Below are 13,930 nucleotides of genomic sequence, written 5' to 3' on the forward strand. Positions count from 1 at the left end.
CCAGCCGCCGTGGCTCGTGCCTGTAATCCCTGCACTTTGGGAGGCCAAGGCAGGCAGATCACTTGAGGCCAGGAGGTCACAGCTGCAGTGCCCACACATAACTAGTGATGCTGGGGGCTACTGGGGACAAAGTATATTGGGCTGAAGCACAGAGGGACGCCCAGAATAGAAAACACGTGTTCCTTTATGTATGGGTTGGAAAACTAGGGATTCAGGCATATTTGATTATATTATATATACACATATTTTTTTTGAGACAGTCACTCTTGCCCAGGCTGGAGTGCAGTGGTGTGATCTCGGTTCACTCCAGCTTCGACCTTCCAGGCTCAAGCAATCCTCCCACCTCAGCCTCCCAAAGTGCTGGGATTACAGATGTGAGCCACCATGGTTTTTAAAGTTTACTTTGAGCAAGTAATATTTCTGTGGATTGCTGCAAAGGCCAGCTGGCTTCCTGTCTGATCTATCCTTCCTAAAATTGCAAATTAAGTCAACCCATTATTGAGAGTTTAATGGTTTTTTTGCCTGTAAGATGAAACTTGACCTCTTTAGCCCATATGCTAAGATGCAACCTCAGCCTTAGCCTCTGCTCATTTTATGCTTCACTAACAGGTCAGGATTCTGTTTCTAGAATGCCCCTGCTCTCTGAAACTTGCTTGTTAGAGCTGGAAGCCTGCCATGCAGAAAGTTTGCATTTACTATAGAAAAATTTATGTGTGGACACCCACAAGGTCAAGAGTTGGTTAACTCAAAACCATGGGCAAAACTTAGCTCACTTTAAATTTTGGGGAAAACTATTCCATCCAAGGTGTGATCTGATTCAGATTTAAAAAATTTAAAGTATGCAAAGATGTACAAAAAATCAACACTCATATTTCACACACCAGCTTAAGAATGAACAGCTTAGCTGAAGCCCCTTGCCTACCCTGACTTCATCATAAACTCTCCAGCTGCGCCCAACCCCCATAAAGGTAACACTTATCCTTCCCTGGTATTATGACTATTTCCTAAGCAAGAAGATAGATTCAGATTTTCCTTTTCTTTTTGTTTTTTTTTGAAACGGAGTTTCACTCTTGTTGCCCAGGCTGGAGTACAATGGCACAATCTCCACCTCCTGGGTTCAAGTGATTCTCCTGCCTCAGCCTCCCGAGTAGCTGGGATTACAGGCATGTGCCACCACGCCCAGCTAATTTTGTATTTTTAGTAGAGACAGGGTTTCTCCATGTTGGTCAGGCTGGTCTTGAACTCCCGGCCTCAGGTGATCCCCCTGCCTTGGCCTCCCAAAGTGCTAGGATTACAGGTGTGAGCCACTGTGCCAGGCCTCATGTTTTCAAACTTTACAAATTGTGCACCTATAATCCCAGCTACTTGGGAGGCTGAGGCATGAGGATTGCTTGAGCCCAGGAGTTCAAAACCTGCCTGGGCAATATAGTGAGACCCCATCTCTAAAACAAAACAATCTCCATTATGTGCTCATCCATCCGTGACTCACTTTGATTTTTATTTCTCTGCTTATTACAGTTAAGAGCACTTGGCTCCAGGAAGGGCAAAGCATGAATCAATAGTGACTCAGGCTACATCTCTCCAGCAGAGGAACCTGGAGTAAGTCACTTCTCCCTCTGGGGCCTTTCTTCATAAATAACAAATGAATTTGAACTAGATTTTCCGGCCAGGTGCAGTGGCTCATGGCTGTAATGCCTACACTTTGGGAGGCTAAGGTGGGCGGATAGTTTGAGCCCAGTAATTCTTGACCAGCCTGAGCAACATGCCAAAACCCTGTAACTACTAAAAATACAAAAAATTAGCCAGGTGTGGTGGTGTATGCCTATTGTCCCAGATACTCAGGAGGCTGAGGTGGGAGGATTACCCAAGCCCAGGGAAGTCAATGCTGCAGTGAGCCAAGATTGTTCCACTGCACCCCAGCCTGGGTGACAGGCGTGAGACCCTGTCTCAAAAAAAAAAATTTAAAAAAAAAGAATTAGATGTTCTCTGTGACTGCCCCTGTCCCAACATACCGTGGCTCTGGCATTTGGATGGCCCCTTTGCATATGGCCCCTTTGCAATACCCACTTCAAATCTACTTGGAAGGGCCTCCGTGGAGGAAAAGCTGTTTCTCTCGTTCAATAAACGTTTGACTTGTGCTGAGCACCGAGGATAAGGAAGTGTGTAAGATGCAGGCTTTGTCTCAAGGCGTTCACCGGCTAGTGGGAGAAATAGTCACTAAAAATGACGAGGTCTTAGGTGTAACATTTCCACGTTACAGAAGCTAGGATAGAAAGGGGTCCAGAGGACATGGGGCTCCAGAGCAAGAAGTGGACCCCATAGGAGGCGATGTTCAAATCTAACCTTCAGCAGGGGTCTCACGAGACAGGGTGTTCCAGGAAAAAGAAACTGTGTTCAAAGGGGAAATACCATGCATTCATACCTGTGGACAAGGTAGGAGAAGTTTGTGGTGGGCGCTGGGGAGGATCCCTGAACGCCGTTCTGAGGAGTCTGTAAGCCTCGGGATCTATGAGAGCAGGACTTCTCAAACACGTGGGAAACTTGTTAAAATGCAGATTCTGATTCCACAGCTCTGGGTCGCAGCCTGAGGTTCTGCATTTTTAACAGACTCTCAAAGCTGCTGATCATTTTGCTACCCTTTGAGCAGCCAGCCTATAGAGGGTTTAAGAAGGGAGAAGTGTGAAGCCATGTAATTGCTGAGAGCAAGACAAAGGATGGATGATAGGTAAGGAATGGTGATAATTATAGTCGCAGCAGAAGCTGGGGCATGGGAGGGAAGGGCTTTAGGTGCTGGGATCTGGTGATGGATGGGTAGATGGGAGTGAGGGAGAGGGATGGATTCAGGATGGTCTCTTGGCTCCTGACCTGAGGAAGTGGCTGGACCACTGGCACTCAGAGCAGGAAATCAAGCAATACATGGCTAGGCACGGTGGCTCATGCCTGTAATCCCAACACTTTGGGAGGCCGAGGCAAGTGGATCACCTGAGGTCAGGAGTTCAAGACCAGCCTGACCAACATGATGAAACCCCGTCTCTACCAAATACAAAAAATTAGCTGGGTGTTGTGGCACATACCTGTAATCCCAGCCACTTGGGAGGCTGAGGCAGGCGAATTGCTTGAACCTGGGAGGTGGAGGTTGCAGTGAACTGAGAATGCACCGTTGCACTCCAGCCTGGGCAACAAGAGTGAAACTCTGTCTCAAAAAAAAAAGAAAAAAAGAAATACACAAGGAAAGGAAATATTGAAAAAGCCCAAGTTGAACTTTATAAAATTACTGGCCTGCATGTTTTATAAATATCAGTGTCATACATGACCAAAGAGAGGCCCAGGAACTGTTCCAGATTAAAGGAGACTCAAGAGACATGACAACTAAATGAAATGTGTGATCTTGGATGGGATCCTGCACCAAACCGAAAAAGAGTACTATAAAGGACATTTTTGGAACATTTGACTACACTGAAATATGAACTTTAGGTAAAATTATTATTATTATTATTATTATTATTTTGAGACACAGACTCGTTCTGTTGCCCAGGCTGGAGGGCAGTGGCGTGATCTTGGCTCACTGCAACCTCCGCCTCCTGTGCTCAAGCCATTCTCCTGCCTCAGCCCCCTGAGTAGCTGGGACTACAGGTACCCACCACCACACCCAGCTGATTTTTGTATTTTTAGTAGAGATGGGGTTTCACCATCTTGGTCAGGCTGGTCTCGAACTCCTGACCTTGTGATCCACCCACCTCGGCCTCCCAAAGTGCTGGGATTACAGGCATGAGCTACTGTGACCCGCCAGGTAAAATTAGTAACTCAGTGTTAAGTTTCCTGAATTTGATAATTATACTGCAGTTATGTATGAGAACATCCTTGTTCTAAGGAAATAATACACTGAAATATTACAGGTTAAGTGTGTGTGTGTGTGTGTGTGTGTGTGTGAGAGAGAGAGAGAGAAGTAGACAGAGTCAAAGGGAAGAAAGCAAATGCAGCAAAATTTGAAAAAGTTAAAATATATGACTCTTGGCAAAGGGTATAATGGAATTCTTTGTACTATTCTTGCAACTTTTCTGTAAGCTTTAAATTATTTCAAAAGAAAACATTTTAAAAAGGGGCTGGGCCGGGTGCAGTGGCTCATGCCTGTAATCCCAGCACTTTGGGAGGCCAACGTGGGTGGATCACTTGAAGCCACGAGTTTGAGACCAGCCTGGGCAACATAGAAAGACATCTTCTCTATAAAAATAAAAATTGAAATAAGTAAATTAAATAAAAAAGAGGGGCTGTCATGCTGAGCTCCTATGTGGATGGGGGGATCTGGGCAGTGACTGTCCGGTTGCCTGAGTGGTCAAGGGATGAATGTGAGGAGTGCTCCAGAGAAATATCCAGGCTGGTGACAGCAAGTTGTCACACATATCCAAATGGCAGTTCTACCAGTGTAGAAGACAGGGAAGCAGAGAGAGAGAGGTTAGAGGCAGGATGCCAGGAAGCCAGGCAGGGAGGGGTAGGGAGCAGCCACAAGGAGGTCTCAGAGATAAGGTTAAGCTGGGCTGCCTGTGGTGGGACATATGTCACTGGTGACCTTGGGACACAAAGCCTGCCCATGCTAGGGTAGGGTTTGGGAGGGACAGGGAGGCGAGGCAGAAACAGCAGCAGGGGAAAACTGGGTGGCATTGGGTGTGGCACTGGGCGTGCTCAGCCTCTGTGTAACTATGACCTGGCAGCTGGGATGGGGGTGGATTACCTCGATGATTCTAAGACCTTAAGGTCTTGGTCATTCTGATTTCTAAGCAATGACTCCTGGAAGTTGTGCAAAGCCCAGTCCAGTGTCCCTGCTTGCACACTCCCAGAACAGAGGAGGCAGAGTCCCTTCCAGTGCTGGCCAGAGCAGGGCAGCTCTTCCGCAGGCAAAGTCAAATCCGCACCTCCATACTGTGGCTACTTTGTACATGTTGATTCATTTCCCATTTATGTTTTCTGTTTAGTTTTTCAATATGGATGTCTTTCTTCAATATGAAGTATTTCAGACATACAAAGCACCCACGTACCCACTGTCAAGGGTAAATAAAAACTTCCACCGATAGGCTTTCTTTGCCCTCTTGTTTCACTCTGCTGCCAGGCTGCCCGCGGGGCTTGGGGCCATGACCACTGCAATGGCCATAGGAAGACGTCAGATGGCAGTGGTGCCCCAGGTTTGTCTCCTCAGGTATCTCTGCCTTCTGGCTCCTCTCCTCCAGAGCCAGTCAGTAACTGGGAGGAGCTGGGGGCTCTCCAGGAGCTTCCCACCCCTTCCCCTGCCCTGGCTTCCAGCTGCATTTAATGGCACTTTGCCTGCTCTGAGTACAGGCAAAGCTGTGGCTGTTCCTTGTCCAAGCTGCAGTTCCCAATGGCCTAGTCTAAGCATGTGTTTCATGCACCGCAGTGCAAGGGCTCCCAAAGGGGAAAAAAGGGAAGAGGGCTGGTTTGGATTATTAGCATTTTGTATTTTTAATAAATGCATCAATGTGGTCATCATGGAAAAATGTCCGATCTTTGTGGGGTTTCTTTACACTTCCTTCCTAGTTTACTTTGGATGATGCAGGGTGGGTCATAGGCCTTAACCTTCTCAAGCGCAGCCTCTTTCCCCTGGCCGCTTCCTAGACTCTAATGAAGAAATAAGGCCTACTTTCTGATTCTGGTCTGCCCCTGACCAGTGGTGTGACACTGAGCAGAACACTTCACTTCTCTGGACCAGAGGCCTCACGTGTAAAGGATGGGCTTGGGCAACATCCCCATCCTCCCCCAAGGACTCCTTACTATTCCGTTCTTTGGGACCTCCTTACCTTTGCTGACACCTGCAGGGAATGCCTTTCTTTTTCCACAGAACTCTTTTTTTTTTTTTTTTTTTTTTTTTTGGAGACAGAGTCTCACTCTTGTTGCCCAGGCTGGAGTGCAGTAGCAGGATCTCGGCTCACCACAACCTCCGCCTCCCGGGTTCAAGCGATTCTCCTGCCTCAGCCTCCTGAGTAGCTGGGATTGCAGGCACCTGCCACCACGCCTGGCTAATTTTTGTATTTTTCGTAGAGACAGGGTTTCACCATGTTGTCCAGGCTGGTCTCAAACTCCTGAGCTCAGGTGATCCGCCTGCCTCAGCCTCCCAAAGTGCTGAGATTACAAGCATGAGCCACTGCTCCTAGCCTTCCACAGACTCTTATTCTTTTTAGGAGGGGTAGGGATGGGGAATAGGTTTTCACTCTGAGTAGCTGGGACTATAGATGCACACCATCACATCCAGCTAATGTTTTTTTAAATTTTTTTTTGTAGAGACAAAGATCTCCCTATGTTGCCAGACAGGTCTCAATCTCCTGGCCTCAAGTGATCCTCCCACCTCGGCCTCCCAAAGTGCTGAGATTATAGGAATGAGCTGATGCATCTGGCCTCTGATTCATTCTTGTAAACATAAATAATATAATTGTCCGGCTGGGTGCAGTGGCTCACACTTGTAATCCCGACACTTTGGGAGGCCTAGGTGGATGGATCGCTTCAGCTCAGGAGTTCAAGACCAGCCTAAGCAACGTGGCGAAAACCTGTCTCTACAAAAAATACAAAAAATTAGCCAGGTGTGGTGGTGTGTGCCTGTAGTCCCAGTTACTCTGGAGGCTGAGGTGAGAGGATTGCTTGAGTCTGGGAGGTGGAGGTGGCAGAGAGCCGAGATTGTGCCACTGTACTACAACATGGGTGACAGAGTGAGATCCAGTCTCAAAAATAAAAATAAAAATAAATAAATAGGCCGGGTGCAGTGGCTCACGCCTATAATCCCAGCACTTGGGAGACCTGAGGTCAGGGGTTCGAGACCAGCCTGGCCAACATAGCGAAACCCCATCACCACTAAAAATACAAAAATTTAGCTGGGCATGCTGGCAGGCGCCTATAATCCCAGCTACTCGGGAGGCTGAGAAGGAGAATCACTTGACCCAGGAGGTGGAGGTTGCAGTGAGCCAAGTTCACACCACTGCACTCCAGCCTAGACAACACAGCAAGACTCCATCTCAAAAATAAAAATAAAAGTAGGCCAGACACGGTGGCTCGCATCTATAATCCTAGCACTTTGGAAGGCCGAGGTGGGCGGATCGCCTGAGGTCAGGAGTTCGAGACCAGCCTCGCCAACATGGCAAAACCCTGTCTCCATTAAAAATACAAAAATTTGGCCAGGCGTGATGGCAGGCGCCTGTAATCCCGGCTACTTGGGAGGCTGAGGTAGGAGAATCGCTTGAACTCGGGAGGGACAGGTTGCAGTGAGCTGAGATTGCGCCATTGTGCTCCAGCCTGGGTGACAAGAGCGACACTTTGTCTCAAAAAACAAAACAAAACAAAAAAAAGCCTGGCCAACACAACAAAACCCTTTCTCTACTAAAAATACAAAAACTATCCGGGCGTGGTGGCAGGTGCCTGTAATCCCAGCTACTTGGGAGGCTGAGGCAGGAGAATCACTTGAACTTGGGAAGCAGAAGTTGCAGTGAGCTGAGATCGCGCCACTGCACTCCAGCTTGGGTGACAGAGAGAGATTCCGTATGGAAAAAAGGAATGTAAAACTCGATGGGATAAACTACAGTTTAGAATTAAATCCAACTGGCCCAGGCACGGTGGCTCACACCTGTAATCCCAGCACTTTGGGAGGCCGAGATGAGTGGATCACCTGAGGTTGGGAGTTTGAGACCAACCTGACCAACATGGAGAATCCCCGTCTCTACTAAAAATACAAAATTAGCCGGGCGTGGTGGTGCATGCCTGTAATCCCAGCTACTCAGAAGGCTGAGGCAGGAGAATTGCTTGAACCTGGGAGGCGGAGGTTGCGGTGAGCAGAGATCACACCACTGCACTCCAGCCTGGGCAACAGGAGTGAAACTCCATCTCAAAAAAAAAAAAAAAAGAATTATTAAATCCAACTGGAGAGAGAGCTAATATGCTGGAGAAATGTGTTAGAAGATTATTTGGAATGGAATGAGATACATACTTATGACACTTAGGAAACCATGAAATAGGTGGAAAGAGACAGAACATACTGAGAAAATCTAACTATATCAAATTTGAGTCCCAGAAGGAAAGAAAAGAAAGAATAGAAGAAAGGCAATTTTTGTTTTTGTTTTTGTTTTTCTGAGATGGAGTCTCACTCTATTGCCCAGGCTGGAGTGCAGTGGCACGATCTTGGCTCACTACAACCTCCACCTCCAGGGTTCAAGTCTTTCTCTTGCCTCAGCCTCCCAAGTAGCTGGGATTAAGGCATGTGCCACCAAACCCGGCTAATTTTTGTATTTTTAGTAGAGACGGGGTTTTACCTTGTTGGCCAGGCTGGTCTTGAACTCCTGACTTCGGGTGATCCGCCTTCCTCAGCCTCCCAAAGTGCTGGGATTACAGGCGTGAGCTACCATGCCCGGCCAAGAAAGGCTTTTTTTTTTTCTTTTTTATTTTTTAGATGGAGTCTCACTCCATCACCCAGGCTGGAGTGCAGTGGCACGATCTCAGCTCAACCTCCACCTCCCAGGTTCAAGCTATTCGCCTGCCTCAGCCTTCCGAGTAGCTGGGATTATAGGCATGCGCCACCATGCCCAGCTAATTTTTGCATTTTTAGTAAAGATGGGGTTTCACCATGTTGACTAGGATGGTCTCGATCTCTTGACTGCGTGATCTGCCTGCCTCAGCCTCCCAAGGTGCTGGGATTACAGGTGTGAGCCACAGCACCTGCCAAGAAAGGAACTTTTTAAAGAAAGAATACCTGATGAACACCTTAAATCCCCAAAATCAAGAAATCCCATGAATCCCAAGCAGAGTAAATAAGAAGAAATCCACATTTGGGTATGTAACGAGGACAGTATACCAAAGATGCAGGATACCAAAGCGCATGCTGAACAGAAGGCCAGAGGACCGACACAGAGACAACACATAGCTGCTGCTCAACAGCAACAGTGGAAGACTAAGGCAACATGGAAATACTGCAAGCCTCACTGTACTCTCACCCTTCCTAATCCCATGTCCCTCTGAAAAGATAGCCCCTATTAAGTTAGGGGCGTACCTTCTAGACCTTTTCTATGCATGCATAAATATACATAATGTATATGGATATGGATGTGTGCATCTATATTTATTTATGTTTATTATTATTATTATTATTTTTTGAGATGGGGTCTCACTCTGTCGCCCAGGCTGGAGTGCAGTGGTGTGATCTCGGCTCACTGCAAGCTCTGCCTCCTGGATTCACGCCATTCTCCTGCCTCAGCCTCTCCAAGTAGCTGGGACTACAGGCACCTGCCACCACGCCTGGCTAATTTTTTGTATTTTTAGTAGAGACAGGGTTTCACCATGGTCTCGATCTCCTGACCTTGTGATCCACCCACCTCAGCCTCCCAAAAAGTGCTGGGATTACAAGTGTGAGCCACAGTGCCCGGCCTATTATTTTTTTTTAGAGATGGAGTCTCACTATGTTGCCCAGGCTGGTCTCAAATTCCCAGACTTAAGACACCCCTCTGCCTTAGCCTCCCTAATAGCTGGGACTACAGGCACACCCTAGGGTGTCCTGGCCTTTATCTATATTTAGGTATTGCTATGGTTTGAATTCTTGTCCCCTCTGAAACTCATGAGATTTAATTGACATGAAGCCTTTAGGAGATGATTAGGTCATGATGACTCTGCCTTCATGAATGGATTAATGCTCTTATCATGGGAGTGGGTTAGTTATCTCGAGACTGGGTTTGTTCTCAAAGCGAGTTCAGCTGATTTCTTCTGTCTTCTGCACTGGCTTCCATCTTCTGCCATTCTCCCACGGGATGACCCTCTCCAAGGTGCTGGCGCCATGCTCTTAAACTTCCCAGCCTCAGGAGGTGTAGGAAATAAATTTCTTTTCTTTCTTTTTTTTTTTTGAGACATAGTCTCGCTCTGTCACCCAGGCTGGAGTGCAGTGGCGGGATCTCAGCTCACCACAACCTCCGCCTCCCGGGTTCACGCCATTCTCCTGCCTCAGCCTCCTGAGTAGCTGAGGCTGCCACCACACCCGGCTAATTTGTTGTATTTTTAGTAGAGATGGGGTTTCACCGTGTTAGCCAGGATGGCCCCGATCTCCTGACCTCATGATCCGCCCGCCTCAGCCTCCCAAAGTGCTGGGAACAGGCATGAGCCACCGTGCCTGGCCAATAAATTTATTTTCTTTATAAATTATAGTCTTGGCTGGGCACAGTGGCTCACACCTGTAATCCCAGCACTTTGGGAGGTCGAGTTGAGTGGATCACCTGAGGTCAGGAGTTTGAGACCAGCCTGGCCAACATGGTGAAACCCCCATCTCTACTGAAAAAAAAAAAAAAAGGCCGGGCGTGGTGGCTCACGCCTGTAATCCCAGCACTTTGGGAGGCCGAGGCTGGCGGATCACCTGAGGTCAGGAGTTCAAGACCAGCCTGGCCAGCATGGTGAAACCCCATCTCTACTAAAAATACAACAATTAGCCGGACATGGTGGCGGGCACCTGTAATCCCAGCTACTGGGGAGGCTGAGACAGGAGAATCCCTTGAACCTGGGAGGTGGAGGTTGCAGTGAGCCGAGATTGTGCCATTGCACTCTAGCCTCGGCAACAAAAAGCGAAACCCCCCGTGTTGACCGGGCTGGTCTCCAGCTCCTGGCCTCTAGTGATCTGCCTGCCTCGGCCTCCCGAGGTGCTGGGATTGCAGACGGAGTCTCGCTAACTCAACGCTCAATGGTGCTCAGGCTGGAGTGAAGTGGTGTGATCTCGGCTCGCTGCAACCTCCACCTACCAGCCTCCTGCCTTGGCCTCTTAAAGTGCTAAGATTACAGCCTCTGCCCCGCCGCCACCCCGTCTAGGAAGTGAGGAGCGTCTCTGCCTGGCCGCCCATCGTCTGGGATGTGAGGAGCCCGTCTGCCCGGCCGCCCTATCTGGGAAGTGAGGAGCGCCTCTGCCCGGCCGCCCATCGTCTGGGATGTGAGGAGCACCTCTGCCCGGCTGCCACCCCGTCTGGGAGGAAGTGAGGAGCGCCTCTGCCCGGCTGCCCCGTCTGGGAGATGAGGAGCACCTCTGCCCGGCCGCCCCGTCTGGGAGGTGAGGAGCGCCTCTGCCTGGCCGCCACCCCGTCTGGGAGGAAGTGAGGAGCGCCTCTGCCCGGTTGCCCCATCTGGGAAGTAAGGAGCGCCTCTGCCTGGCCGCCACCCCGTCTGGGAAGTGAGGAGCGCCTCTGCCCGGCTACCACCCCATGTGGGAAGTGAGGAGCGCCTCTGCCCAGCCACTCCTTCTGGGAGGTGAGGAGCGCCTCTGCCCAGCCGCCCCTTCTGGGAGGTGAGGAGCGCCTCTGCCCAGCCGCCCCGTCTGGGAGGTGAGGAGTGCCTCTGCCCGGCCGCCCCGCCTGGGAAGTGAGGAGCACCTCTGCCTGGCCGCCACCCGGTCTGGGAGGAAGGGAGGAGCACCTCTGCCCAGCTGCCCCATCTGGGAAGTGAGGAGCGCCTCTGCCCGGCTGCCACCCCCTATGGGAAGTGAGGAGCGCCTCTGCCCGGCCGCCCACTCTGGGAAGTGAGGAGCGCCTCTGCCCGGCCGCCCACTCTGGGAAGTGAGGAGCGCCTCTGCCCGGCCGCCCACTCTGGAAGGTGAGGAGTGCCTCTGCCCGGCCGCCCCGTCAGGGAGGTGAGGAGCGCCTCTGCCTGGCCGCCACCCCATCTGGGAGGAAGTGAGGAGCATCTCTGCCCAGCTGCCCCATCTGGGAAGTGAGGAGCGCCTCTGCCCGGCTGCCACCCCCTATGGGAAGTGAGGAGCGCCTCTGCCCGGCCGCCCACTCTGGGAGGTGAGGAGTGCCTCTGCCCGGCCGCCCCGTCTGGGAGGTGAGGAGCGCCTCTGCCTGGCCGCCACCCCGTCTGGGAGGAAGTGAGGAGCGCCTCTGCCCGGCCGCCCACTCTGGGAAGTGAGGAGCGCCTCTGCCCGGCCGCCCACTCTGGGAGGTGAGGAGCGCCTCTGCCTGGCCACTCCGTCTGGGAAGGGAGGAGCGCCTCTGCCCGGCCGCCACCCCGTCTGGGAGGAAGTGAGGAGCACCTCTGCCCGGCCGCCACCCCGTCTGGGAGGAAGTGAGGAGCGCCTCTGCCCGGCTGCCCCATCTGGGAAGTGAGGAGCGCCTCTGCCCGGCTGCCACCCCGTATGGGAAGCGAGGAGCGCCTCTGCCCGGCCGCCCCGTCTGGGAGGTGAGGAGTCCTCTGCCTGGCCACCCCGTCTGGGTAGTGAGGAGCGCCTCTGCCCGGCCACCCCGTCTGGGAAGTGAGGAGCGCCTCTGCCTGGCTGCCACCCCGTCTGGGAGGAAGTGAGGAGCGCCTCTGCCCGGCTGCCACCCCGTATGGGAAGTGAGGAGCGCCTCTGCCCGGCCGCCCCGTCTGGGAGGTGAGGAGTGCCTCTGTCCGGCTGCCACCCCGTCTGGGAGGAAGTGAGGAGCACCTCTGCCCGGCTGCCCCGTCTGGGAGATGAGGAGCACCTCTGCCCGGCCGCCCCGTCTGGGAGGTGAGGAGTGCCTCTGCCTGGCCGCCACCCCATCTGGGAGGAAGTGAGGAGCGCCTCTGCCCGGCTGCCCCATCTGGGAAGTGAGGAGCGCCTCTGCCCGGCCGCCACCCCATATGGGAAGTGAGGAGCGCCTCTGCCTGACCACTCCGTCTGGGAGGTGAGGAGCGCCTCTGCCCGGCCGCCCCGTCTGGGAGGTGAGGAGTGCCTCTGCCCGGCCGTCACCCCGTCTGGGAGGAAGTGTGGAGCACCTCTGCCCGGCTGCCCCGTCTGGGAGATGAGGAGCACCTCTGCCCGGCCGCCCCCTCTGGGAAGTGAGGAGCGCCTCTGCCTGGCCGCCACCCCGTCTGGGAGGAAGTGGGGAGCGCCTCTGCCTGGCTGCCCCATCTGGGAAGGGAGGAGCGCCTCTGCCCAGCCGCCACACCGTCTGGGAAGTGAGGAGCGCCTCTGCCCGGCCGCCCCCTCTGGGAGGTGAGGAGCGCCTCTGCCCGGCCGCCCCCTCTGGGAGGTGAGGAGCGCCTCTGCCCGGCCGCCCCGTCTGGGAGGTGAGGAGCACCTCTGCCCGGCTGCCACCCGGTCTGGGAGGAAGTGAGGAGCGCCTCTGCCCGGGCGGCCCTGTCTGGGAAGTGAGGAGCACCTCTGCCCGGGCAGCCCCGTCTGGGAAGCGAGGAGCGCCTCTGCCCGGGCGGCCCCTTCTGGGAAACGAGGAGCGCCTCTGCCCGGGCGGCCCCATCGGGGAAGTGAGGAGCGCCTCTGCCCGGCCGCCCCGTCTGGGAGGAGAGGAGCGCCTCTGCCCGGGCGGCCCCGTCTGGGAAGCGAGGAGCGCCTCTGCCCGGCCGCCCTGTCTGGGACGTGAGGAGCGCCTCTGCCCGGCTGCCCTGTCTGGGAGGTGTACCCAACAGCTCCAAAGAGACAGCGACCATCGGGAGCGGGCCATGAGGACGATGGCGGTTTTGTTGAAGAGAAGGGGAGGAAGTGTGGGGAAAGGAAGGAGAGATCAGATTGTTGCTGTGTCTGTGTAGAATGGGGTGGGCATAGGAGACTCCATTTTGTTCTGACTAGGAGAAATTCTTCTGCCTTGGGGTGCTGTTGATCTATGGCCTTTCCCCCAGCCCCATGCTCTCTGAAACATATGCTGTGTCAACTTAGGGTTAAATGGATTAAGGGCGGTGCAAGATGTGCTTTGTTAAACAGATGCTTGAAGGCAGCATGCCCTTTAAGAGTCATCACCACTCCCTAATCTGAAGTACCCAGGGGCACAAACACTGCAGAAGGCCGCAGGGACCTCTGCCTAGGAAAACCAGAGACCTTTGTTCATGTTTATCTCCTGACCTTCTCTCCACTATTATCCTATGACCCTCCCATATCCCCCTCTCCGAGAAACACCCAAGAACGATCAATAAATACTTCATAAATTTAAAAAAAAAAAAAAAAAAA

General features: G+C 52.5%; 1 long non-coding RNA gene across 1 annotated transcript in view; it reads right to left on the reverse strand.

Moving 5' to 3' along the window:
* Positions 1 to 2,012: 2,012 nt before the first annotated feature.
* The window catches only part of LOC134739096 (uncharacterized), a 74,348-nt gene continuing 62,430 nt past the window's right edge, over positions 2,013 to 13,930 (reverse strand). Inside the window, exons 3-5 of the long non-coding RNA XR_010125596.1 lie at positions 3,075 to 3,193; positions 2,423 to 2,652; positions 2,013 to 2,198 (exon numbers count right to left, since the gene is read on the reverse strand). This is a non-coding gene — a long non-coding RNA (uncharacterized LOC134739096). The remainder of the gene's footprint in view (positions 2,199 to 2,422; positions 2,653 to 3,074; positions 3,194 to 13,930) is intronic.

Source organism: Pongo pygmaeus, chromosome 2 (assembly GCF_028885625.2).
Source record: "Pongo pygmaeus isolate AG05252 chromosome 2, NHGRI_mPonPyg2-v2.0_pri, whole genome shotgun sequence".
Classification (NCBI taxonomy): Eukaryota; Metazoa; Chordata; class Mammalia; order Primates; family Hominidae; genus Pongo; species Pongo pygmaeus.